Source organism: Anabrus simplex, chromosome 8 (genome assembly GCF_040414725.1).
Source record: "Anabrus simplex isolate iqAnaSimp1 chromosome 8, ASM4041472v1, whole genome shotgun sequence".
Lineage (NCBI taxonomy): Eukaryota > Metazoa > Arthropoda > Insecta > Orthoptera > Tettigoniidae > Anabrus > Anabrus simplex.
In genome coordinates, this window is record NC_090272.1 from 62290163 (window position 1) to 62317125 (window position 26963).

The 26963-nt window shown below is 42.2% G+C and overlaps 2 protein-coding genes across 2 annotated transcripts in view; one reads left to right on the plus strand and one right to left on the minus strand.

Moving 5' to 3' along the window:
* The window catches only part of LOC136878781 (insulin-like growth factor-binding protein complex acid labile subunit), a 135539-nt gene that overhangs the window by 78062 nt on the left and 30514 nt on the right, over positions 1 to 26963 (minus strand). The window lies entirely within an intron of this gene.
* LOC136878782 (uncharacterized) overlaps positions 22593 to 26963 on the plus strand; it is a 507599-nt gene continuing 503228 nt past the window's right edge. Inside the window, exon 1 of the mRNA XM_068228993.1 lies at positions 22593 to 22622. The gene's annotated coding sequence lies outside the window, so the exon portion shown is untranslated. The remainder of the gene's footprint in view (positions 22623 to 26963) is intronic.

The window sequence follows — 26963 nt, forward strand, 5'->3', positions numbered from 1 at the left end:
ATCGTGGATGCCGTATCCTCGGGAGGTTTCATGTTCAAGAACATAAATCAAGACTTACTGCTCTGACAATGCTCCTAGTATTATTGTTCGATTACAAGTTACAATGATCATTAAGGCCTCATCAAGTCTATTGACGTCAGAAAAGTTGGATGGCGCAGCCACGCGGTAGAATGTTGAAGCTGCAACATAGTGACTGGTGAGGAATATTTACATGGCGAAGCATTGACGTCGTGATGGAAACAGAAAGAAAATTGTCAAATTTGAGGAGGTACTGCTCTGTATAAGGTTGCAAATCGTATAAAACGGATGCGAAATCTGGTCACTACTTTCCTGTACAAAAATTTCAGAGAGAAAGATGGGTTTCCGCGCTGTCAATTGGAAAACGCGTTGCGCGATACATGACAGTGCGCAGTCTCCATTCTCGTGAAGACGACTTCTTTCCACAGCGTAGGTTCCGGTACTGTTTATTGTACTCATTGATAGTTATTGTCTCTAATTTGTATTCACAAAGATTTAGCTACATCAAAAATACTGATAAACTTGTAGCCTAGTACTTCTGTGCCGCACATAGAATGTTATCCGCTCTTTGTAAACTTCTTCATATGTGTAACAGCAGACAGTAAATTAACTATCTACATGTGAGTAATATCTTTAACTGATAGTAATTAAGCACTGAATTTAAATTGCCTATATAATACTTCTATCAATGAAAGAAAATATGTAGTATTTTGCCGTCATAAATTAGCTTTTTTTGCTATTTGTTTTACGTTACACCGACACAGAGAGGTCGTATGGCGACGATGTGAAGGGAAAGGTCTAGGAATGGGAAGGAAGCAAGCGGCCGTGGCCTTAATTAAGGTACAGCCCCAGCATTTGCCTGGTGATAAAATGGGATACCACGGAAAACCATCTTCAGGGCTGCCGACAGTGGGGTTCGAACCCACTATCTCCCGGATGCGAGCTCACAGCTGCACGCTCCTAACCGCACGGCCAACTCGCCCGGTCATCATAAATTAGAAGCCATAACCTAATTATTTGGTAGAATTGGACAAAGCAAGTATTCTTCAACCCCAAACAGCTGTGACTGTAGAGGTTATAGTACTCTTAAATTATAATTTTCCAACTTTGCTCTGCATATTCTGTAGGTACTTATAATTTTTTATACTTATTATTGTCGGTTCTAAGTTCTAACTTTTGTGCTGATGGTAAAAATGGAAGAACATTTAAGTTTATGTGGGCTGTTCCAACACAAGCCTGTATAAAGCCTAGATTTATTTGCCTTACAACATTTACTTAGTAGAATTATTATTTTCTTTCTTCCCCAAGATTACAGTTTACAAAACAGGTAACTCCCCCGTCACCTGGCTAAGAAATTACTCCATAACCTCTAATAGTGGAAAATTACAGTAGCTTAACTATTAAGGTGAATTAGCGTGTCAGCGGTAACATTTCTCTGACAAACCCGCTTTACATATCCAGTTGCACTTCACATTTTCACCCCCTTGTTCAAGACAACATTAAATTTGTGCTGTTTTGAATCGATGTGGGATGATTGTAAACACAACCAGTTTCATCTTCTGTTTTAAACTTTTTACCTACACATATCAAGTAATTACGCTTGAATATTTCTTCCCCTTCCACTAATGGACGCATGAAATCTCCGACAACTCTCAAGAGTTGCGCATACGACACCAAAGACATTTTGAACACTTAATAAATCCTACAGACGCACACCCGATCACTGTCGTGTTTACATCCCGTCACTATCTCGCCGCCATATTGGAAACAGCTGACGGTAAGCTCCTCCCCCGTTTCGGACGTCAATATGGTCTGACACCGTGATTAGCAGATTCGAGTTCCATTGACGGCAAAAATTTTCTCCATAAGGATGTTGACCGTCAGGGAAGGAGAGATGACGGTATACAATAATTGTGATTCGTCCGTCGGATGATGACGTTCAGCCTTCAGCAGGCCAGTTGATGTTATTAGACAGGAATAGGCTACGTGACGACACCAGGTTTCACACTCTTCCTGCCTCATCATCATCACCACACCTCACACCCAGACGCGCAAGTCGCCCATGGGTGCCAAATAGAAAGACCTGCAACAGGCGAGCTGAACATGTCCTCGGACACTCCGGACACGTAAGGTCATTATTAGCACACAGAGAATAAAACCACGTAAGGTCAGTGTTAGCTCATCAAGAATAAAACAGAGCATTAGGAGGCCTCAGAAACTCGTTCCCAGTGTGCTCTACACTCCTCCCTAACCGAGTAGTCACAGCGTAGGTGTCTTCCCTTCGGACAGGCGTTTTAGCCTCGTTCGGTGCATTACTCTACAGCATCCGCCTCCGCAGCGTAACGGTTAGCACGATGAGCTGCTGTCTTCAGTGGCCCGGGTTCGTTTCCCGTTACTATCAGGCATTTAAGAATGGCAGGAGTGATTGTATGTGGTTAAACCGGTACGCGCAGCTCACCTCCATTGGGGGTGTGCCAAAAAGGAGCTGCACCACCTCGGGCCTTTATTTTCTGCGGCTCCATGGCTAAATGGTAAGCGTGCTGGTCCTTGGTCCAGAGGGTCCTTGGTTCGATTCCCGGCCGCGTCGGGAGATTTTAACCTTCATTGGTTAATTCCGATGACTCGGGGGCTCTCTGTGTGTGTCTTCATTATTGGAATTCATCACAGTTACACCCCATCCTCATTGACGCGCAGGTCGCCTGAACGACTTCAACATTTAAAATCTGCAACAGGTCTTTTCGAAGGCCACACGCCATTATTACTCTAGCACGGGGGCTGTGTGTTTGTATTCGCCCTAAGACAGCACTCGCCAAACAAGCGTCGTTCATCAACAAAATAAATTTTCCGGCAAGTAACACCTGGACATCCAAGTCAGAAAAAAAATTTGCTAAATCTCTTGTCTGGAGCGTGCTGTTACACCGTTGTGAATCCTGGACATTAACTAAACAAGACAGGAAACTGCTAGAAGCCTTTGGAATGTGAATCTGGAGAAGAATGCTGAGGATTATCTGGACAGAGAAGAGATTAAACGAAAGTGTCCTGAATGAAATCAAAAGCAAGAGAGAATTGCTCAACATGATGAGGAAAAGAACGGCCAAATTCCTTGCGCACACCCTGAGACATAACACTTTCGTGGCCAGCATTGTTGAAGGAAAAGTTCTGGGAAAGAAAGAGCGATGAAGACCAGGGACCAAGTATCTTCACGATCTGATGCTAAATCTTAGGTATACCACCTACCACCACCTATCTACATGAAACTGTAGACAGGAGATTATGGTTGCATCGAGAAGCCATCGCCTTTAGTAAATAATGATAATAATAATAATAAATCAAAGGGATCACAACAGACTGCTTAGCATTTGCCGATGATATTGCTGTTCTCTCAAACGACATAGAAACCGCTAGAGCTCAAGTTGAAATGTTAAAGGAAATTGCCGAACAAACTGGTCTGCAGATATCGTTTGAGAAAACAGAAGTAATGACTAACATCAAAGAGGCTCCACCAAAACTCTATACAAAATACGGGGACATCACCCGAGTAGACAAATTCAAATACCTGGGTGAGATCATCATGAAAAATGGACTGGACAAAGAAGCACTTCAGGAGCGAGTACGCAAACTGGAAATAGCCTACCAAACATCCCGCACAATCTACAACAAAAAATGCCTTTCCCAAAACACCACGATACGTTACTATGAAACACTTCTGAAGCCAGTAGTTCCATATGCAGCCGAAACCCAGTCTCTAAATGCCAACAAAGGACTCCTTGAAGAACTGGAGAAAAAAAAGAGCGCAAAATTGTGAGAGGAATCTTGGGATCAAAGTACAGAAATGGAATCCATCAAAAGAGATTCAACGAGGAAGTCTACAGTAAAATAGAGAAAATTACTGACACAATCAGAAAAAGACGGGCAGGATTTTAATCTGAAAATAATGGACGGAAGAAAGTTAACTAAAGAAATATTTCACTTTTTTGATTCAAACCCCAAAACCACAATTCCCTGGTTTAGAAATACCAAAGAAGACCTGCAAGTGCTACATATCTCAGCTGAAGACGCCCTTAACAGAGATCGCTTCCGCAAGAAAATACTGACGAACGGGCTACACCGAGACGAGCAACCGAAGAAAAGACACGGTGCCCCTTGGACAGAGAAGCGTAAGCAGGCCCACTCACAAATAATGAGGGAAATTTGGGCTCTAAAGAAGGCCAAGTTCAGTGCCAAATGTAACAAGACTTAACGTGGTACTTGATGGCCCCGGCGAATTATATATATATAATAATATCACACTATCAACGACCACAGAAACACAAGTCAATATATCCCTCCTCATAGTGAAATGAATCCGGCCGTAAAACCGAGCGTAATTCACATGTAGTGCCGATTCCAAGTAACTGAGAAAAGGGCCAGGAAGAAGTACTTCAGGCTGTTCTTACCTGCCCGGAGTCAGTCAGTTTACAGTAAGTTGTGACGAGGAAGTCGTTAGAGCAAACTTGGAGCGAGTTACTCCGTTATCACTAGAGACGATAATTATAGGCATTAAAAACAGTTAAAATAGGCAGGCATATAGGCTCTTAAATTAGCCAAAATAGGCATGTAAACAGGCACTAACGTGTAAAATAGGCAACAAAATAGTCATGAAAAATACTTATAGTTTAATAACACACTCAATTACTATAACAGGAATTTACAACAAGCAACTTTTCAATGTTTTCCGGTAACAATCTTGTTGTCCTCTACTCTACTCAGGTATCGTTTCACGTCATTTTTATTATATTTTCACCCGGTGAACTCGACAGGAAACTGCCAGATTTTAACTGAACATTTTTGAGGACATATTTCCATGTAAGTTACGAATTCTCTTGTCCCTACTTTAAATTTTCTAGAAACATCACCTCTAATAGTCTTTTTTTTTTTTGTATGAAACAAATGCATGGTTATACTTATACTATATGCTTGCCAGGGACACACCAAGCTGCCCCTAACAGTATTCTTACTTATATAGAATTAAAACGGAGGCACTATAAATCTCAGATTTGTGAACATTTTATATGTTGCTATTCGCTGGCTTTGGTCAGCCGGGTCAGCTGTCATGAAGACTATTTTCTGTTGCCTGCAATAGATCCTGCATCATGTGTGCCCACAAGGCTGACATCCTCGTTGAAAATTAGAAAACAGCGTGATTTGAAATTGTCGTGGCATGCGCCCATAACCTTACTTTCTGTCACAGTTTAGCAAGACTCTAGATGGGATGCTATAGCTTACGCACCCCAGACTCTCTTCGCTTGCCCCTCCTAGCACAACGGTTACTAACTGGACCTCACCAATCCAGACCAACGGTCTTTTCACTGGCCTGGTCTTGTAAAGGTAGTCTTTGCAGCCTTGAAAAACACTCTGTGACATCGTCCTAACCGTGCCATCATGTATGTCTAGCCTTTGTGACATCGTTCTAGCTGCACCACATTGGATCTTCAACCTATGTTTCGCGAAGGCTTAGCGGAAGCGTAACAGAGTTACTCACGATTTTTTTAAATTTATTACATTTCAGTTGTAGTCCGCTTCTGTGGTGTAGTAGCTAGTGTGATTAGCCGCCACCCACGGAGGCTGCCACGAAATTTGAAAATAGGCACGAGGGCTTGGAACTGGGTCCACTCAGCCTTGCGAGATCAACTGAGTAGATAGATTCGGGTTCGATTCCCACCTCAGACACCGTCGACGTGTTTTTCCGTGGTTTCCCAATTCTCCTCCAGGAAAATGCCGGGATTGTACCTAGCTTGAGGGTGCGGCCATTTCTTTCCTTCTTCTTTGCCTGTCCCTTCCAATCTTCCCACGCCTTCATAGGTCCCTGTTGAGCACAGAAGGTGAGGCTGTCTGGGCGAGGTACTTGTCATCCCCCAGTTGTATCCCCCGATCCAAAGTCTCACGATCCAGGACACTGCCCTTGAGACGGTAGAGGTGGGATCCTTCGCTGAGTCCGAGGGAAAAACCTACCCTGGAGGGTAAACAGATTAAGAAAGAAAGAAAGAAAGAAAGAAAGAAAGAAAGAAAGAAAGAAAGACAGAGAGAAAATATTTCAGTTGTAAATATCTATTTTCACAGCAAATGAATCAGAGTTCAAAATACCGATTTTTAATTTTCACCCACTCTGTGACAAGAGGCCACCGGCGTTCTAACTCCTCGTTCAGTAAGTAAATGATTATTTACATTTTAGCAATATAAATGATTGAAAGTTGACGGCTAATACAGCATTACAACAGAACAACTGTCCACAATACATAAATTAATAGGGCTATAAATATTACAATTAAATGCGATCGGCGATCGTAATTCAGACACACACACACACACACACACACACACACACACACACACACACACACACACACACACACACACACACACACACACACACACACACACACACACACACACACACACACACACACACACACACACACACACACACACACACACACACACACACACACAAGATAAAAGGGAACAAACGAACTTTCCTCCTTACAGCAAGCTTGGAAGAAGACTACCCTTCCATCCGTAGTGAAAATGGGATCCCCTGTGATACACCGCTTCAGCCAGTAGGACTTCGACGATTTTTCTTTGCATTCTTTACGTCACGCCGACACATATAGATCTTATGGTGACGATGGGATGGGAATGGCCTAGGAGTGGGAAGGAAGCAAACGTGACCTTAATTAAGGTACAGCCCCAGCATTTGCCTGGTGTGAAGATGGGAAACCACGGAAAACCATCTTCAGTGCTGCCGGCAGTGGGGCCCAAGCCCACTATCTCCCGGATGCAAGCTCACATCTGCGCGACCCTGAGCGCACAGCCAACTCGCCCGGTGATTTTTCTTTGGGCATTGCCAGAGACACACTTCTTCTTCACAATAAATCACATGTTCTGAAGATAAAGCGTAAGCGAACAACAGTTCACATGGAGAATGAGGTGTAAGGGATATGGGTTGTGCAACGTAGTTCGACGTTGATTGGTTTTCGCATATTATGTCTTAGAAGGATGGAGGTGTTGTAGGCTTCGAGGTCAAATTGTTCCTTGTTTCTCCGGAAGAAATTTCCCAAGAACTATTTCTGGTGACTTCCGAGAATTCCCATTTTTGTTCGTGGGGTAAACAGATCTTGAGAAATGAGAAGATAATTCTGTCGAGCACATGTTACAATATAATGCACCGGAAGAAAATCGGCTTCTTTATAGATTCAAAAGGCATTGAATAGGCAATTATACTCAAATAGGCACAAACCCCTGAAATAGACATTTATAGGCACAATAAAACCAAGGAAATCTAGCTTAAAGGACCCTAAAACGGATTTATATCTCAAAAGCCTACGTTTCTGAACACAGGAATAAAATAGGCAAATATGCAAGTTCCTGTCTCTAGTTATCACTCTGCCTTAGTATTCGGAGAGAGCTACGACCGATTGTCATAAACATGGTGGTGGTATTATTAGTTTTTCGTTGCACCGACTTAGACGCGTCGTAAGGCGACGATAATATAAGAAAAGGGGAAGGAAGAGACCGTGATCTTAAGGTACAGCCCCAGCATTTCCCCGGTGTGAATACGGGAAACTATGGAAACATTTTCAACGCTGCTTCAAACCCACTTTCTCCCGGATGCAAGCAGACAGCTACGTGATCCAAACCGCGTAGCCAATGCGCTCGATATCTAATACTTAAATAGTTTATTACAATCCGAAGAGATTTAGACTAAACCCATGATGTAGCACATTCTATCAGAACTGCCACGACAAACACTTAACTCACGTCAGTTATAAAGGATACAGCACACTGGGTCATGAAGTTATTTTGTTCCTATGAGTCAACTCCTTTACATCAGGATTCCATAACCATTTTATCGTTCATGATTATGGTGATAATAATAATAGTAATAATCATCAATCACTACTGATCTGCATTTAGGACAGTCGCCCAGGTGGCAGATTCCCTATCTGTTGTTTTCCTAACCTTTTCTTAAATGACTGCAAAGAAATTGGAAATTTATTGAACATTTCCCTTGGTAAGTTATTCCAAACCCTAACTCGCCCTCCTATAAACAAATATTTACCCCAATTTGTCCTCTTGAATTCCAACTTTATCTTCATATTGTGACTTTTCCTACTTTTAAAGACACCACTCAAAGTTATTCGTCTACTGATGTCATTCCACGCCATCTCTCCAATGACAGCTCGGAACACACCATTTAAGTCGAGCAGCTCGTCTCCTTTCTCCCAAGTCTTCGTATGCCCTCGGCCGAGTTTGAAACCGCTATCTTGGGAGCCGGAGGCTGACACTCTCCCAGTGATCCACAGATACAGCTGAGATGATTATTATTATTATTATTATTATTATTATTATTATTATTATTCGTAATCGTATGGCCTCGGCTGCCGTACACAGACATTTCAATTTGACGCCTGTCAATCTCAACGTTCCGTTTTACTCTAGGTCTACTAGATGGCAGAGTAATCCGAATCTCTTCTTGGGCGTCTATGGGTGAGTTTTCAATTAATATTGTCGGTTAAATACCAAATGTGTAACCAGACGTTTTTTTACATGCCGACATCGTACGACGTGGAGTCTCGAATGGACGTTTCTTTTTACGCCTTTCAATAATCCGACTACCTACCTCTGCCGAGTTTAAAACCTCTATCTTGGGAAGTGGAGGCCGATACTCTCCCACTGATCCACAGATACAGCTGCGATTATTATTATTATTATTATTATTATTATTATTATTATTATTATTATTATTATTATTAAGGAGGTTGCTTCAAGGAGCTTACCATCTGGGCCATCGGCCCCAGATAACATGATATAAAATGTATATGAATTTAAAATTTCCAATGGATCTGAATCATAATGCTATGTTTTCAAAGAAAACTATTAAAACATGAATACAATAACATGAAATCAATAAAATTCAATAAGGTATATATTTAAAAGTAAACTCATAGGTAGGGATGGGTAGCTCAGGCGGAAAAGCGCTGGCCTTCTGAACTCCAATTGCCGGGTTCAATCCCGGCTAAGTCCAGTGGTATTTCAAGGTGCTCAAGTATGTTACCCTCGTGCCAGATTTACTGGCATATTAAAGAACTCCCGCGTGAAAAAATTCCGTCACCTCGGCGTCTCCGAAAACCGTCAAAGTAGTTCATGGGAGACGTAACACCAATAACAATATTAAAAAATATTAAAAGCTGAAATAAACCTGAAACCTGTACATGAAAACTAAAGTGTCATTTAAATTAAAACAGTTACCAAAATTAACATTAATTTACAATAAAAGAAAAGTTTTAAAAATAACTAGAATGAGGTCGTTGAACGCGATAGACATACAATATTTGTACCAAAAGTTTCCGATTTTTGTTCTTTCTTTCTTCGCAGAGACTGTTCCATACAATGCGCTCCAGGAAAGCCGTACATCATCCGTAAGGACGTCAAGGCCGAATGAGAAAGTTTCGACTCATTCGCTTGCTTCCGCTTCCCTACCTGAGCTGAACAGCACGCGTGCGTGCATGTTGTTTATACACAGCTCAGTTGTGGCTGATATGGATGGACAAAGTATCAACATCAAGTTCTGTGTGAAGATAAGCAGCTCCTTTCAAACAAGGTAACTGCAGCAAATGGTGCAATCTTCACGATAATCCGAGGTCTCGTACCGCCAAGTACTCACCTGAACAGTCCCGCTGTGACATATTTTTACTATCGCATTCAAAACAGATCATCAAAGACATGGCTTTTCGCAATGCGGAAGATATCGAACGGGTTATCAATATATAGTCGGTCTCCATTACTGAATAGCAGATATGGAGATTAAGCACTACTGTAGCCACTATATGCACAAGGAGACTATTTTAAACTGAACACTTTCCACCCGTACTACCGAGGTTCGAGACCCGGTGGACGCCGGGTTGGAATCTTCACTGAAAAATCCCGTGGCATCAGAAAGGGTATCCGACCTTAAACCCCGCCAAGAAAAACCCAAAATGAGCTAAGTGACTCCAGTGGCTCCCCATATAACTTGAAGAAAGAACAGATGATGATGATTGTTTTATGGGGCCTAATATCTAGGTCATCGGTCCAAAAATAAAACAATAAGTTGAGTAAAAACAAGCAAAAATAAAGAAGAATACAGTACTACTTATATACCAAAATTCAACGCTCTGATTTTCTTTTCTTATTTCAAACAAAATGGAGAGTTATCAAATACACGTCCGGTTTAACTTTTGCTAAATCTACATGAGTGACCGAAATGAAAATTGGCATTTCACTCGGAGATAAACTGGAAATAAAACTAAGCTAGAAATTACTATAATCGTTTATTCCTAAGTAAGAAGGGTTTCATAGGGGTTCTCATCCTTGTTGTACAAATTTTCATATAAAAATGGTGCACATAAAAATTGATAGAAATACAGTATGTATTTTGAACACTTATTGTCCAGTTCATTTTGTGACACAAGGAACCATTACTGATATATTTAAGGAAACAGTTCCTAATAATTTTAACTTTAAAACGTACTACTACTACTAAGAAGAAGAAGAAGAAGAAGAAGAAGAAGAAGAAAGGAAAAGGATCTTTAGTCAACAGATGAAAGCATCCTGGATCCTCCGCAAACGAAATCATAAATAAAGCTTCGTGTGTTCCGAAATGGACCATTCACGCATAATAATAATAATAATAATAATAATAATAATAATAATAATAATAATAATGTCTCGGCTGTAACTTCTACAGCGATGTCATTCAGATCATCTGCGTCCCAATTACAATGTTCCGACTGTTTTGCCATCTAACAGTCCAACACACACTACTGGATGGTTTCTACGCAGAGGTTTTCGCTGGGCGAACTTAAAGAGTGCAAATCCGGAACTCTTTATGTATGCCAATGATTGACGCGGAGAGCCAAGAACGTTGCTTGCCCTTCATTCGACTGGGATCGAATCCTGAACTTATAATAACGAGGCAAGACACCTTACTCTGGTTTGTCAAGGCAGCTGCTGCATTTGTGTGACAAATAGGTGCAATTCCGAATGACACTATATTGTAAAACAAGTAAAATTGCTTCGAACATGATCTGCGCAATCCGTCAAAATAAACTTCTCACCAATAACCACCCTCGCCACAAACATATTAATGCTTATCGTAAACTAGTTCGATCAAAGAGGCATGGAAATATATAACCAGATGAAATCCTATATTTTATTTGTTTAACATTTTTATTTACGTCGCACCGACACAGATAGGCCTAAGTCTTATGGTGACGATGGGATAGAAAAGGGCTTTGGGCGGGAGGGAAGCGGCCATGGCCTTAATTAAGGTAGAGCCCCAAGCATTTGCCTGGTGTGAAAATGGGAAACCACGGAAAAAACACATTCAGGGCTGCAGACAGTGGGGTTTGAATCCACTATCCCCTGAATGCAAGCTGTAACTACGTGACCCAAGCCGCGCAACTACTTGTTCGGTCCCTATATTTTATTTCGAGGGGAATGTGGATTTGTTAAGTTTGTAACATTGATGTATGGTATAACAAACATAACTTACGGCTCTGTGGCTAACCATATTATCAGACAAACGATTTAGTTAAGCGCTATCAGTCCACAGCGAATGAAAATCCATAGCCTGTTTCCAATCTTCTGACCGGGTCAGGAATGGAATGAATGAAGCCCCATCTAGCGGCGAGGAGAGGAACCGTGCCGGCTGCCGAAGCCTGTCGCACTCCTCTGGGGCAATGATTAATGACTGACAGATGAAATGGAACGATATTGGAGAGAGTTGCTGGAATGAAAGATGACGGGGAAAACCGGAGTACCCGGAGAAAATCCTGTCCCGCCTCCGCTTTGTCCAGCACAAGTCTCACATGGAGCGACCGGGATTTGAACCACGGTACCCAGCGGTGAGAGACCGGTGCGCTACCGCCTGAGCCGCGGAGGCACTATCAGCCCATGAAATTCTATAGATACGTTGACTAACGAAATATTAATAGGGTAATAAGACAATAGGTTTTCCAGGAACGATCCGTGCATAAAGGATTCTTTGTTAATCTCGTGGCAAGTAAGGACACAATGAACAGCCCCGATAAGAGTTGCATTGAAACGTGTAAAAAAATAAACCTGCCACTGGGGCATCGTCATTCACATAAAAGAGGACCCAGCTGTGGGAAAGATGAAGGTGGTGGCGGTGATGTTTTAAGGGATAAAACAAAAATAGTATACGCCCCTCGAAGAATGGGAAGAAAGTTATAAAAAAATATCATAATATCGTCGGGGCCAAGCTGGAAGAGTTGTTACAGAGGTGTAAGGACAGGAAAGATGACGGCAGGATCAGGCACAAGAGAAAGAATGAATCCGTCCTCCTAATTTCCCACATAAGATGTGAGCCCATGGGAGAGGGCAGCAGTCGGCTACATGAGAAAGAAAACAGGTTTCCATTCTTATTACATAATTTGGAAAGGGACTTACAACACAGTAGCTCGTTAGCATGCCTGTCATGTTAGTCGATCGTATTGCCACCCGGCTTATCGGTCACTCTTAGTACCCGAACACTGATGACATATGTTTTGTCACATGCTGTGTGTTTAACTAATGTGAGCTTGCTCGGGAAATATTTCAATAGTACAGTATGTATTTCGTAAATAAACTGCTTACCGTACATTATTTCACCACTCAACACTCGTCGCAACTCGCCAAGGTGAAGCGACGTCTTGGTTATACCAGGATAGTCCTGGTTTAGGATGCTTGTCCAAGTGTACCGAAAAACTCTCTCAGAATGCAACTATATCCCGATTTTTAGAAATCGATAACTTGCTAATAATATAAATACCTTTCATTGGAACGATACGAATTTTCTCAGAAAAGTCAACAAGACCACCTGAAATATTTGGTTCTCTGCACAACCTACTAATCTTTTGGCTGAGTTTATGTCTTCCTATTAGCAATGCAAAAGCAGAGCGCGTGTTCAGCCTTATGAACAGCATTTATTGTAATGATGAAAAGAACTGGTTTCGCTTAATTAATTAAGGCAGTTTAGATTGTGAAAACTCATTTCGATCTGTCTTGTGTGGACTTCTATACCTGGATCCAAACTCAGACAAGACTGCTGCCAGAAATGCATGGTCCTGAAAAGTACAAAACAGAAAATAATGATAGAAGAGATGGGGCACAAAACATAATGAAGTACGATACAAATGCATTCGAACATTTCCATAGTTCTTAATTTGAACGGTAGTTATTTCAACAGCAGTCTATATTCTACACAGACAAATATTACAATTGTGTTTGAATAACTAATTTATTTGGCAAGTTAGTCCCGGTCTTTTAGTTTCAAACTCTGGTCATTGTTTTTCGCCCAATTTACCTATAAGATTTTTTTTTAATACCCTATACTATTACCGTAACTTATTTTTTCCAGGTTCACAACGTCGTTGTTTATGAATCTTAGTACATTTTGCCAACGTTTCGAGTCCATTGCAGTGTCCTTTATCAAGATGACTGTTGTGGGCCTACACCTACACAATCCCACACAATCACACTCAGCAGGCAGTTAAAATCTACTACGAAAGTGGTCTACTGTACCTCATCTCGCAGTATAATATACATTCTTTCTCCATCCCCAAGCTTCTTGCGAGGCTCCATGACAACACTGGAACATTTTTATACAAGGTTTTCAATCTACTTTCTTGCTGAAACTTGCATACATGTTTATAAAGAAATGGCAAAATACATTTTTCCAGAAAATTTGAAAATAGTCGACTTTCATTTTTTTTTTATTTAAAATCGTCGATTTTAATTTTAAAAGAAGTTCAATATATACTTCAACTTTTTTAAAGTTTTCATTTAGTAACGTTCAGCAGTGAGGTATGCACTAGATTTGTCGACTAAAGATTCTTGTCGAAAAATATCGCTGAATGCAATTAGAGGTGTTACCACAGGGCGAGTTGGCCGTGCGGTTAGGGGCGCGCAGCTGTTAGCTTGTATCCGAGAGAGAGTGAGTTCGAACCCCAATGTTGGCAGTCCTGAAGATGGTTTACCATGGTTTCTCATTTTCACACCAGGCGAATGCTCGGGCTGTACCTTAAGGCCACGCCCGCTTCCTTCCCACTCTTAGGCCATTCCTATCTTATCGTCGCCATAAGACCTATCTGTGTCGGTGCGACGTAAAACAAATTGTGAAAAAAAAGGGGGGGTGTTACCTACCGGAAGAAAAGACACTTTTCGAGAAAAAATGAAAATTCGAAATTTTGTTTTTAATGGGAAGTCTGGCATAGTTTTATCCGGACATTTTTCATTTGTATTTGACCACATTAGGGAATAATAATACAATAATATAATCGTAATACCGTCGTTTTACGACTCCCTATTTTTGAAGTTTTTCGGAGATTCAGAGGTGCCGGAATTTTTCTCGCAGCGAACCTGAGGTTGGAGTATTTAAGCATTTTCAAATACAGAGATCGAACCCACCAACTTGAGTTGTCTGTCGTAAGAGGGAACTAAAAGAGGCTCCGGAGCTCTGAACTTGGGAGCGTGGATTGGCGACCACGGGGCCCTTAGCCGAGTCCCGATATCGCTCCCGCTTGGGCCAGACTCAATTTCATCTAACCTATTCGACCTCCCTTCGTCAACTCTTGTTAACTTGGACCCCGACGGTATTAGGTTGCGAATCCTAGGAAGTCCCTTGTCTTCCTTTGACCGATATCTCCATTTTTCGAAGTATCAGACCCCTTGCACGTTTTCTCTCTGATTAGTGTTAACAGAGGATGGTTGCCTAGTTGTACTTTCTCTTAAAAAACATTAATCACCACCACCACAACCACCTTAACGACATGGTCGCCAGGCGGACTTAATTCATAAATTAAATTTTAGTACACACACTTTTTATCACCATGGCAACTGCGCGGCCGTCATCGTCATCATCATCATGATCATGATCATCATCATCATCATCATCATCATCGCCACCACCACCACCACCACCACCACCACCACCGCCGCCGCCGCCGCCGCCATACACCTGCCTGGTGGCTATGATCGTTAAGGCATCACGTCTGTGTGGTCTAACACCGTAATTAGCCGATTCGAGTCCCACCAGTGGAAAAAAATCATTGTCAGAATGTTGGCTGGTAGGGTAGGGGGAGGGGTGATAAACAGTTTCTGATCACTGGATTGCGTGCTAAAAGCATAGATTCAATTCCAAACCTCTGCAGTATTCACATGAACATATGAAACTATTTATGGTGATTCGTCCGACTGATGAGGACGTTAAGCCTTGAGCAGACCCCTTGGTGTTATTCGACAAGAGAAATCAAGGGACGACACTAGGTTTCCCCTCTCCCTATATTATTATTATTATTATTATTATTATTATTATTATTATTATTATTATTATTATGGCTCCAAACAAGGGCCGAGGCAGACAGGGATTTGTACGTAGATGAAAGAAACAGAGCGAAACAAATAGTTGTTGAATCCAAAAAGAAGTCGTGGGAAGATTTTGGTAATAACCTGGAAAGGCTAGGTCAAGCAGCAGGGAAACCTTTCTGGACAGTAATAAAGAATCTTAGGAAGGGAGGGAAAAAGGAAATGAACAGTGTTTTGAGTAATTCAGGTGAACTCATAACAGATCCCAGGGAATCACTGGAGAGGTGGAGGGAATATTTTGAACATCTTCTCAATGTAAAAGGAAATCATCATGGTGGTGTTGCAAACAGTCAAGCTTATGGGGAGGAGGAAAATGATGTTGGTGAAATTATGCTTGAGGAAGTGGAAAGGATAGTAAATAAACTCCATTGTCATAAGGCAGCAGGAATAGATGAAATTAGACCTGAAATGGTGAAGTATAGTGGGAAGGCAGGGATGAAATGGCTTCATAGAGTAGTCAAATTAGCGTGGAGTGTTGGTAAGGTACCTTCAGATTGGACAAAAGCAGTAATTGCACCTGTCTATAAGCAAGGGAACAGGAAGGATTGCAACAACTATCGAGGTATCTCATTGATTAGTATACCAGGCAAAGTATTCACAGGCATCTTGGAAGGGAGGGTGCGATCAGTCGTTGAGAGGAAGTTGGATGAAAACCAGTGTGGTTTCAGACCACAGAGAGGCTGTCAGGATCAGATTTTCAGTATGCGCCAGGTAATTGAAAAATGCTACGAGAGGAATAGGCAGTTGTGTTTATGTTTCGTAGATCTAGAGAAAGCATATGACAGGGTACCGAGGGAAAAGATGTTCGCTATACTGGGGGACTATGGAATTAAAGGTAGATTATTAAAATCAATCAAAGGCATTTATGTTGACAATTGGGCTTCAGTGAGAATTGATGGTAGAATGAGTTCTTGGTTCAGGGTACTTACAGGAGTTAGACAAGGCTGTAATCTTTCACCTTTGCTGTTTGTAGTTTACATGGATCATATGCTGAAAGGTATAAAATGACAGGGAGGGATTCAGTTAGGTGGAAATGTAGTAAGCAGCCTGGCCTATGCTGACGACTTCGTCTTAATGGCAGACTGTGCCGAAAGCCTGCAGTCTAACATCTTGGAACTTGAAAATAGGTGCAATGAGTATGGTATGAAAATTAGCCTCTCGAAGACTAAATTGATGTCAGTAGGTAAGAAATCCAACAGAATTGAACGTCAGATTGGTGATACAAAGCTAGAACAGGTCGGTAATTTCAAGTATTTAGGTTGTGTGTTTTCCCAGGATGGTAATATAGTAAGTGAGATTGAATCAAGGTATAGTAAAGCTAATGCAGTGAGCTCGCAGTTGCGATCAGCAGTATTCTGTAAGAAGGAAGTCAGCTCCCAGACAAAACTATCTTTACATCGGTCTGTTTTCAGACCAACTTTGCTTTATGGGAGCGAAAGCTGGGTGGACTCAGGATATCTTATTCATAAGTTAGAAGTAACAGACATGAAAGTAGCAAGAATGATTGCTGGTACAAACAGGTGGGAACAATGGCAGGAGGGAACTCGGAATGAGGAGATAAAGGCTAATTTAGGAATGAACTCGATGGATGAAGCTGTACGCATAAACCGGCTTCGGTGGTGGGGTCATGTGAGGCGAATGGAGGAGGATAGGTTACCTAGGAGAATAATGGACTCTGTTATGGAGGGTAAGAGAAGTAGAGGGAGACCAAGACGACGATGGTTAGACTCTGTTTCTAACGATTTAAAGATAAGAGGTATAGAACTAAATGAGGCCACAACACTAGTTGCAAATCGAGGATTGTGGCGACGTTTAGTAAACTCTCAGAGGCTTGCAGACTGAACGCTGAAAGGCATAACAGTCTATAATGATAATGTATGTATGTATGTTATTATTCAAACTGGAAAAAAATGGAGACACGCACACTCATGCAGAGATCTTTGCCTCTGCAATAAGGCGTAATTAACTCCTTAACCAAAGACTGTGTGCACAAAAAATGGAGATCGCAAACCACTCATCATGATGAATGCACTCTTATCCAAAAGCCTGGGTATTCTTAGAGCCACATTATTAGTCACATTATTGTTCAAACTAAGTGGTGCCAATCCTAGGATAAAAATCCCTGATGTGATGAGAGTAGATATGAATTCAAGTTAACGTATCGGTATCACAATAATACGCTGTCCAATAGTTTCTAATAAACAGGGAATTTCTTTGCCCAAGTGTCGAGGTCAGACACCAAGGTCGTACAAATTACCTGGCCATTATCCTTCCGTCTAACCAAATAAATGTCCAATTTTAAAACCCGTAAAAATTATAATAGAAACGACATGGCGACCACTTAGGATGTTCACTAAAATAATGTAACAGAAGTAACGTGATTACTCTTGTCACACCATTACTTTAGCTTAAAAGTCTCGTTAATAAACTAGCAAGCACAAACCTTAAAGCGCTAACCTCTTAGCAGAAAAACAGGCGAGGTTGATAATGGCTTGTTCTAACACCTGTTCGTATTCTAAGAAGTCCGTGCACTTTTTGACCCCGCTCTACTTCAGCGGAGACTATAAAGGTATGAGTAACCACTGGAATGATAATAAATAATAATGGCGTGTGGCCTCTGAAGAGGCCTAGTACAGGTCTTTCCTGTTTACACCGTATAGGCGACCTGCGGGCTTGTGGGGATGGGGCCCTACCTTTGTTGAATTCGAACGAAGACGACAAACGCGTCCAGCCACCGAGCCATCAGAATTAACCAGTGAAGGTGTTAAAATCCCCAACCCTATCGGAAATCTAACACGGGACCCCCTGGTCCAAGGGCCAGCAGGCTTACCATTTAGCAATGGAGTGGAATGATAATATCGTACGAGTTGCTAGTCTGAGGGGAGAAGATCCGGTAGGAAGTATCTATATCTATCTATCTAAATTACAGGGGCCAACTAAACACCTCTGGGCTTTAACTTCCTAGTATAAGTAAAATTGTGCAAGTCTTATGCCTGTAAAAGGAAGTACAGAAAAACTCCAGAGATCACACGTAAGGTGGATCAAAGCTATCTCGGATGACTGAAAACGATACTCTTCAGCATCTTTCATTAGAGATACCGAGTTCTCGCAAATGACAGATTCCCGACAATTTTCTTAATGAAAAATGTTACACACCGGGAATGTATTATTATTATTATTATTATTATTATTATTATTATTATTATTATTATTATTATTATTATTATTATCAGGCTGCCGCTTTTCCCCTCATCCAGTAGAAGTCTAGGGTGCGAACTATATCCCGTATGGGGACTTGGATTTTTACAGCTGGATGCCCTTCCCGACGCTAGATCTATATGGAGGAAAGTATTTACTACTGAGTGTTTCTGTAGTGGTTGGTAGTGTGCTGTGTCCATTTTTAGAGATATACATTGAAATAAACACAATCAACCAGTCTCCCAGTCAAAGGAATTAACCGAGACGCAGTTTAAATTCCCAACCAGGATGGGAATCGAACCCAGGAATCTCCTCAGGCTGCAACTCTGACCATTCAGCTAATAAGACACATTAGTATCGAACCATGTGATTCCTAAATTAACTCTTTTCTTGTGCAATGAATACTTTCCCCATTTTTTATACCAAAACTTATAACTGTATTTTTTCCCACCTTAAAACAATGATGTTACTGGCTCTGCGCCCCACTAACTGCTTTTACGTGTTTTAGGGACGCCGAAGTGCCGGAATTGTGTCCCATAGGAGTTCTTTGACGTGCCAGTAAATCTACCGACACCAGGCTGACAGACTATTTGAACACCTTCAAATACCACTGGACTGAGCCGGGATCGAACCTGCAAACCTGAGCTCAGAGGCGAGCGCTCTAACGTCTGAGTTATTCAGTTCAACGTCTTAGTATCTTCCATTCACTGTTGTGAGGAATAACGATATTAAAAGCTGAATACATGAACCGTTACTTGTACAATAAATTTGACAGAAAATTTTACCGTGAGCAACAGGCATAACACTACTCGCAGGCAACACAGACCCATGGTGTTCCTCACATAAGGGCACCAAACAATACAATATTGATGGACAAACGAAGTGCAAGAATATCCTTGAGTACTAATTACAAGTAGTCTCATGGTTCTAATTCGATCTACCCTTGGTCGCCCTTTTCAGTCGCCTATTACGATAGGCACGGGATACGGTGGGTGTATTCTTCGTCTGCGTCCCCCACCCGCAGCGGGTGTCCAGCGGTTTATCGAACTATGTTGATACAAGAGAATAAGGTTAGGTACCAGCGGGGATCTTAGTAAGTACGGGCGATGTCTGCTTTGATATTAATGTTATTGCCATTTTTAAGGAATAATCAAAGCCGCATTATATAAACAATAGAAGAAAAATTAGTGTTAATTACGAACGTGTGGGTGTCCAGAAAACCTCTCGTGAAGAAAGTATTACGGTACCGACATAGAAATAACTCAAATATACTTCTCATGAAAAGGAAACGAATAATATCCTGCGATGCTCCTTTACTATCAAACTAGAATGTATTTTGCTCTTAAATTGACTATGCTCCTAGGCATGTGCATGTATACAAAAGACACAAAAATTACGTCTTGTAAAGTATTTGTTGCTCTTTGTAACCTACCCTTTTTAGACAGATAGATACAGTTTAAGTTATTAATCCTTTAACATGGCAGAATAACACATACAAAGGAATTGTGCAATTTAGTGTTGTTGACGACTTTGCTATTAACACTTTACGATTTACAAGTTTATAAGAACAGTATCAAAATATAAGTATGCAAAAAGTGTCTAGTTTCATAAATTTGTGTACAAAGTGGCATCTCTTATTTAGTTCAGTACCATGCTGTCTTTATATTGTATGGTAATCTGTTGTGTATAAAACTATAAAATCACAGTATATATTGTTACTACTGGAGCCTCCGTGGCTCAGACGGCAGCGCGTCGACCTCTCACCGCTGGATACCGTGGTTCAAATCCCGGTCGTTCCATGTGAGATTTGTGCTGGACAAAGCGGAGGCGGAACAGGTTTTTCTCCGGGTATTCCAGTTTTCCCTGTCATCTTTCATTCCATCAACACTCTCCATTCTCATTTCATAGCATCTATCAGTCATCACTTTCGGAGTGGCGACCCCATCGTACTAACAGCCTATATCTGCTTCATTCATTCCATCCCTGACCCGGTCAATGACTGGAAAACAGGTTGTAGGTTTCACTTCATTTCATATTGCTATTACTACCATTTTTTATTTTTCAGAAGGCCAGACGCTAGTATGTTAACGATACGAGTACTGGAAAAATTACCTGACTCCTAGGTTTGAGTGCTGGCTCCTAAATTTGAAAGCATTTGGCATGCCCTGGTCTGGTCCTTGTGGGTATATAAAAAGTGTATTAAGTCGAACACAAACTGCCAGCCCCCGAACCAGAGGATTAAACAGACACGGTCAAAATCATCGTCCCAGCCGGGATTCGAAACCGAGACCCTCTGAACGAAAGGCCACTACTCGGACCATTCAGCCAAAACTTCTAGGGCTGGTCCTGGGCTCGAATTCCGTCAGTCCTATGTAGAAAGCCAACGGCCGTAGCCGTGTTGAAACACCGGATCCCATGAGATCTCCGAAGTTAAGCAACACTGGGCGTGGTCAGGAGTTGGATGGGTTGCCACGCGCTGTTGGTGGGGGGTAAGGGAATGGAGGAGAGGAAAGGAACTGGCCACCCTACCGCACGTAAACTCCGGCTCAGGAACACCTCTGCGGAGGTTCGGACCTGCCTTCGGGCAGTATAACCCTTACCTTACCTATGTAGAAATTTTCATATGGAAAATCACGCGGCAGGGTATCTGACCTTAAATCTCTGACCAACACCAAAATGAAACTCGGCGGCTTTAGTGACCCAAAAATGTCCCAGATAAGCTGAAGAATGCTGTAATGCATGACAGTCCCTTCCCAGGTCCTTAATACTCCTGTGGTTGGAGGCGGTAGAATAACGTCCACGGTAACCCCCGCCTGTCGTAAGAGGCAACTAAAAGGGATCCCAGGGGCTCTTAAGTTGGGAGCGTGGATTGGCGACCACGAGGTCCTTAACTTTAGTACTAGCACTGCTTCCACTTGTGACAGATTCCTCACTTTCATCTACTCTGTCCGACCACCCTTGGTCAACTCTCGTTCTTTTCCGACCTCGACGGTACTTGAGCATTCAAGGCCTAGGGAGTCATTTTCACGCCTTTCGTGGCAGTTTATCTTTCTTTGGGCGATACCTTCATATTTCGAAGTGTCGGACCTCTTCATTTTTCTCTCTCCCGATTAGTGTTATTAGAGGATAGTTGCCTTCAAACAATCACCACCACCACCACAAAGGTCCTAGATCGTGGTCTGCGGACAGGCAACATAAATGGGTTCAATACTGGTATCCAAAACTAACTAACCCCATGGCACTACAGCCCTTGAAGGGCCTTGGCCTACCAAGCGACCGCTGCTCAGCTCGAAGGCCTGCAGATTGCGAGGTGTCGTGTGATCAGCACGACGAATCCTCTCGGCATTCTTGGATTTCTAGAGCGGGGCCGCTACCTCACCGTCAGTTAGCTCCTCAGTTCTAATCACACAGGCTGAGTGGACCTCGAACCAGCCCTCGGGTCCAGGTAAAAATCCCTGACCTGGGCGGGAATCGAACCCGGGTCCTCCAGGTAAGAGGTAGCAGGCACGCTACCCCTACACCACGCGGCCGGCATACTGCTATCTAAGTGAGTTGAAATAGGACACATTGTAAAACTGTTTGAAGGATGGTAATAGGAAGGCTCTAACCACACAATCTGCCCAATGAACCATTTTGCATCCGCTTTTACATCACAGTCCACCGTTTCTGTACAGGACCAGGTAGAGATCCACTCATTTATCATATCGTCGCTCCGGAAGAACAATGACACAACTGCACAACTTGATCAAATGGAGTTACGTCGTCGTCTGGGCTCAGAAATACGTAGCGCACACGTGTGAATATCGTTCGAACTGTAGTTATGCTCTAAGCCGCTAGAGGGAAATTACGTCGTTGTAGAAATCTTAGCTGTTTGTGACCGCACTTCAGAGCAATATCGCCATATATCTCAGTTCTGTCTTTTGACTTCGCGAGTGATCTTTCGTGTCCGTTGGAACAATGACGTAAGTGTGATTCCTGGTCGAAAGTTCATTGGTTGAGAAGCTCATTACATGACAGTTTTTTTTTTTATTACTTTCAGTGTTTATAGTTTTATCCTGTTTCGTTAGTAGAATGGTACCAAGACGTAGGATCTTTTCCTTCCTGATACTACTGACAAACTTCGTTACATATTGATCACAGTCTCAGAAGAACAATGACGCATTTGCAGAAAAGGGGTCGTTTTGGGCGAAAATAAAGTAATCATTTGAAAACATTTCTGTATCTTGTAGTGCGCTTGTATATGTTACAATTTTCGCTGGTTACAATTTCCTCCTCCTTCTTCTTCTTCTTAATCTGTTTACCCTCCAGGGTTGGCTTTTTCCCTCGGACTCAGCGAGGGATCCCACCTCTACCTCCTCAAGGGCTGTGTCCTGGAGCTTCAGACTTTGGGTCGGGGGATACAACTGGGAAGAATGACCAGTACCTCGCCCAGGCGGCCTCACCTGCTAAGCTGAACAGGGGCCTTGTGAAGGGATGGGAAGATTGGAAGGGATAGACAAGGAAGAGGGAAGGAAGCGGCCGTGGCCTTAAGTTAGGTACCATCCCGGAATTTGCCTGGAGGAGAAGTGGGAAACCACGGAAAACCACTTCCAGGATGGCTGAGGTGGGAATCGAACCCACCTCAACTCAGTTGACCTCCCGAGGCTGAGTGGACCCCGTTCCAACCCTCGTACCCCTTTTCAAATTTCGTGGCAGAGCCGGAAATCGAACCCGGACCTCCGGGGGTGGCAGCTAATCACGCTAACCACTACACCACAGAAGCGGACTACAATTTCCTACAAAACCAATTTTTTGCGTAATTGAATCTTAATGAAAGATAAATCTGTTTTTCCCGTCTCCTGTACAATTGCAGTTTTGACAGTTATGTCATTGTTCTTCCGGAGCGACGATATAGAAAAACATCGGGAGGCTCAGTAAATCATACTGACTAGCATGACTCACTGGAACCGGATAACCCAAGTTTATAACATGTATCACGTCACAGAGTCCTGCCTCCTCACATCAGCCAATTGCGTTCAATGAATAGTGGGTGTGACCTTCCGCCTACTCCACAGTACGGTGATTATCTACCCTTGGATTTCTAGTGTCCTTTCCTTCACTTCATATCTTCGTTCATCATATTCCCTTGGAAAACATACTGTTGCACAAATTTGTTTTGTAATACACCTTCGAACTGAAACAACTCCGTAATATAAGCAAAAGCAAGTTAAAAACAATTCATCCGCTTTACTAATCCTAGATGCCTTTACATTTTGTGCAATTTGGACACTTGTTCAACAGATCTGCGAGAGATATTTCAGTTTGATAACCTAATCTAATTGTGGATCACTGGCAGAAGAGCCGCAGAAGTCAGATTACCGAAGCCCGAATGAAAGTCCATTCAAAATTCCATGTCGTACGATGTTGGGATGTTAAAAATCTTTGAATACTAACACATCTATTGTAAACTCAACAAAATTAATTACAACTCAGCCAGAGATCATCCAACAGAAATTAGGTTTACCGTATCATCTGGCAAAGCAAACCATAACGTCGAAATTGACGAGCAGGCAGCCTTAACTGCGTCATATTGAAATGTATGCACACGGTAGCCGAGGTCATACGATTATTATTATCATTATACTATTATTATTATTATACTATTATTATTATTCTTTCTTTCTTAATCTGCTTACCCTCCAGAGTTGGCTTTTCCCTCGGGCTCAGCGAGGGATCCCACCTCTACCGCCTCAAGGGCAGTGTCCTGGAGCTTCAGACGCGTGGTCGGGGGATGAAGCTGGGGAGGATAACCAGTACCTCGCCCAGGCGGCCACGCCTGCTAGCTGCACAGGGGCCTTGCGGGGGAGGGGGAAGATTGGAAGGGATAGACAAGGAAGAGGGAAGGAAGCGGCCGTGGCCTTGAGTTAGGCACCATCCCGGCATTTGCCTGGAGGAGAAGTGGGAAACCACGGAAAACCACTTCGAGGATGGCTGAGGTGGGAATCGAGCTTGCCTCTACTCAGATGACCTCCCGAGGCTGAGTGGATCCCGTTGCAGCCCTCGTACCACTTTACAAATTTCGTGGCAGAGCCGGGAATCGAACCCCGACCTCCAGGGGTGGCAGCTAATCACACTAACCACTACACCACAGAGGTGGACATTATTATTATTATTATTATTATTATTATTATTATTATTATTATTATTATCATCATCATCATCTGTAATAATACAGTATTTGTGGTGAGAAAACTTTGTTAGGTACGTGAAAAGAAATGTGAATTAGTTGCGAACTTTTTGAAAATTTCCGAAGCAGCCTTACAACAGCCTCAAAGTCTGATAGTCAAATTTGGTAGCCTCCACCGTCAGCAAGTTTTCCACACATACAAGAATTGCCATACTGAGGTATTTAAGTGAGTGAATTAGCGTAAGAAACGGAAACAGTATCTTAACCTAGGCAATAAATCTCTCTCTACTCAGGGCCGATAACCTTCGATGTTAGGCCCCTTTAAACAATTAGCGTCAAGAACAAGCATCTCTCTACTCAACGACACATCCAAGCGTATTTTCACCACTTCTTCCTAAACCTCTCCGAAATAATTACAAATAGTTATTTAAAAAATAATCGCAGTTATAAAATACTAATATAAATAAATGATGGTTCAGGAAGGCAGGCTTCGAAGTTTCGAGGAAGGGTGGGCGGGGTTAGAAGAATACAGTGACATTCCCTGCTCGTCGTTAGAGTCTATCAAGTGGTGAAACTTTGTCTTTCACAATACACCGGGTCCCGGATTGCATACATTTACACCACGTCATTGCCTTTCCTCTTTCTTACCTAATGGTTGTTGGACAGAAATACTGCACAAGCTTATTCCAACCCCAACACTATTGTAACCTCTGAAATGTTGTGGTTATCGTCATGATCGAGTGGTCAGCTTAGATGCTTCCCGCTCAGTTGGCCCAATTGTTAAAATTGTCTGAGGGTTTGGAACGGGCAGCATCAGCCTCGCAGAGAGACGTACGGCAGACAAACCGGTGGCGCAACAGAACCCATTTAGGGTGTGGTCTGCCTAGACGACTACTGCCCAGTCAGATGGCCTGCAGACACTGGAGTACCACGTGCTCACCATGAAAGATCCTCAATCGTATTTCTTGGCTATCTTGATTGAGTCCGTTGCCCCTCACGTCAGACAGCTTCTGAGTTGGTCTCATAAGCCTGAATGAACCCCATTCCAGCCTTCAATTCGGAATTTGAATCCCTGGACTGGCTGGGAATCTAACTCGGTGCCTCAGGTAAGAAGAAGCACGCTGTCCCTAAACTACGGGGCCGGTGCGGGACGACTAATACAACCGTACTCTCTTTTATCCTCGAAGTAATTTTCCGTAGTTTACCCACTTCAACATTAGACTAGAGTTACCAGATCACCTAGCCTTTAATATCCCCTTCTTGTGTTCCCGCTTAAGATTTAGCAAACAGGAAAATATCCCTCTGGCAGAGAGCACTTGGAAACTAGACACTTGGTATCTATTGGTGGAGGTAACCGATTTCACTGTTTGTTTCGAGAGCATTGTTGGCTCTCTTAATATGACGTATGGATTGCAATCAAGGTAAGGAAGAAGTGTTCTACCCAGAAACGTTCGTCAGTCGGTTGGCAAGAATGAGTAGCTGGGCGGGAAAAAAATGAATATGATAAAATTTCAATGTATTCCGTTCAGGGCAATAATAATAATAATAATAATAATAATAATAATAATAATAATAATAATAATAAAAAGATTCTTGGACCCATAAAATCATCAGACAAGTTTACGTTTCGCATGAGACCAAACCGAGAACTATACCAACAATTTGAAAACATCACCACCACAATGAAAAAGAGGAGACTGACGTTCTACAGACATATTAAAAGGATGGGATCGGAGAGACTCGCCAACAGGATCCTCAGCTTCCAGGAGAATAGGAAGACACAAGTCCCATGGGTAAAAAAAACTCCGAGTTTTAGAAAAATGTGGGATCACGGCAGAAGATATAACAAACAGAAAAGTCTTCAGAGAGTTGCGGAGATGAAGGACCTAGCTGATGAGAAAACGAGGAAGAAGAACGAGCACGAGCAAGCCAACGGATGAAGGAATACTGGCGAAAGAGGAAGGAGAAAGAACTTGAGAAAGCAATGGAAGGTGCGTAATGCAGCCCATAGATGGCTGAAACGAAAATAATAATAATAATAATAATAATAATAATAATAATAATAATAATAATAATAATAATAATAATAATAATAATAATAATAATAATAATAATAATCCTATGGCCTCAGCTACCG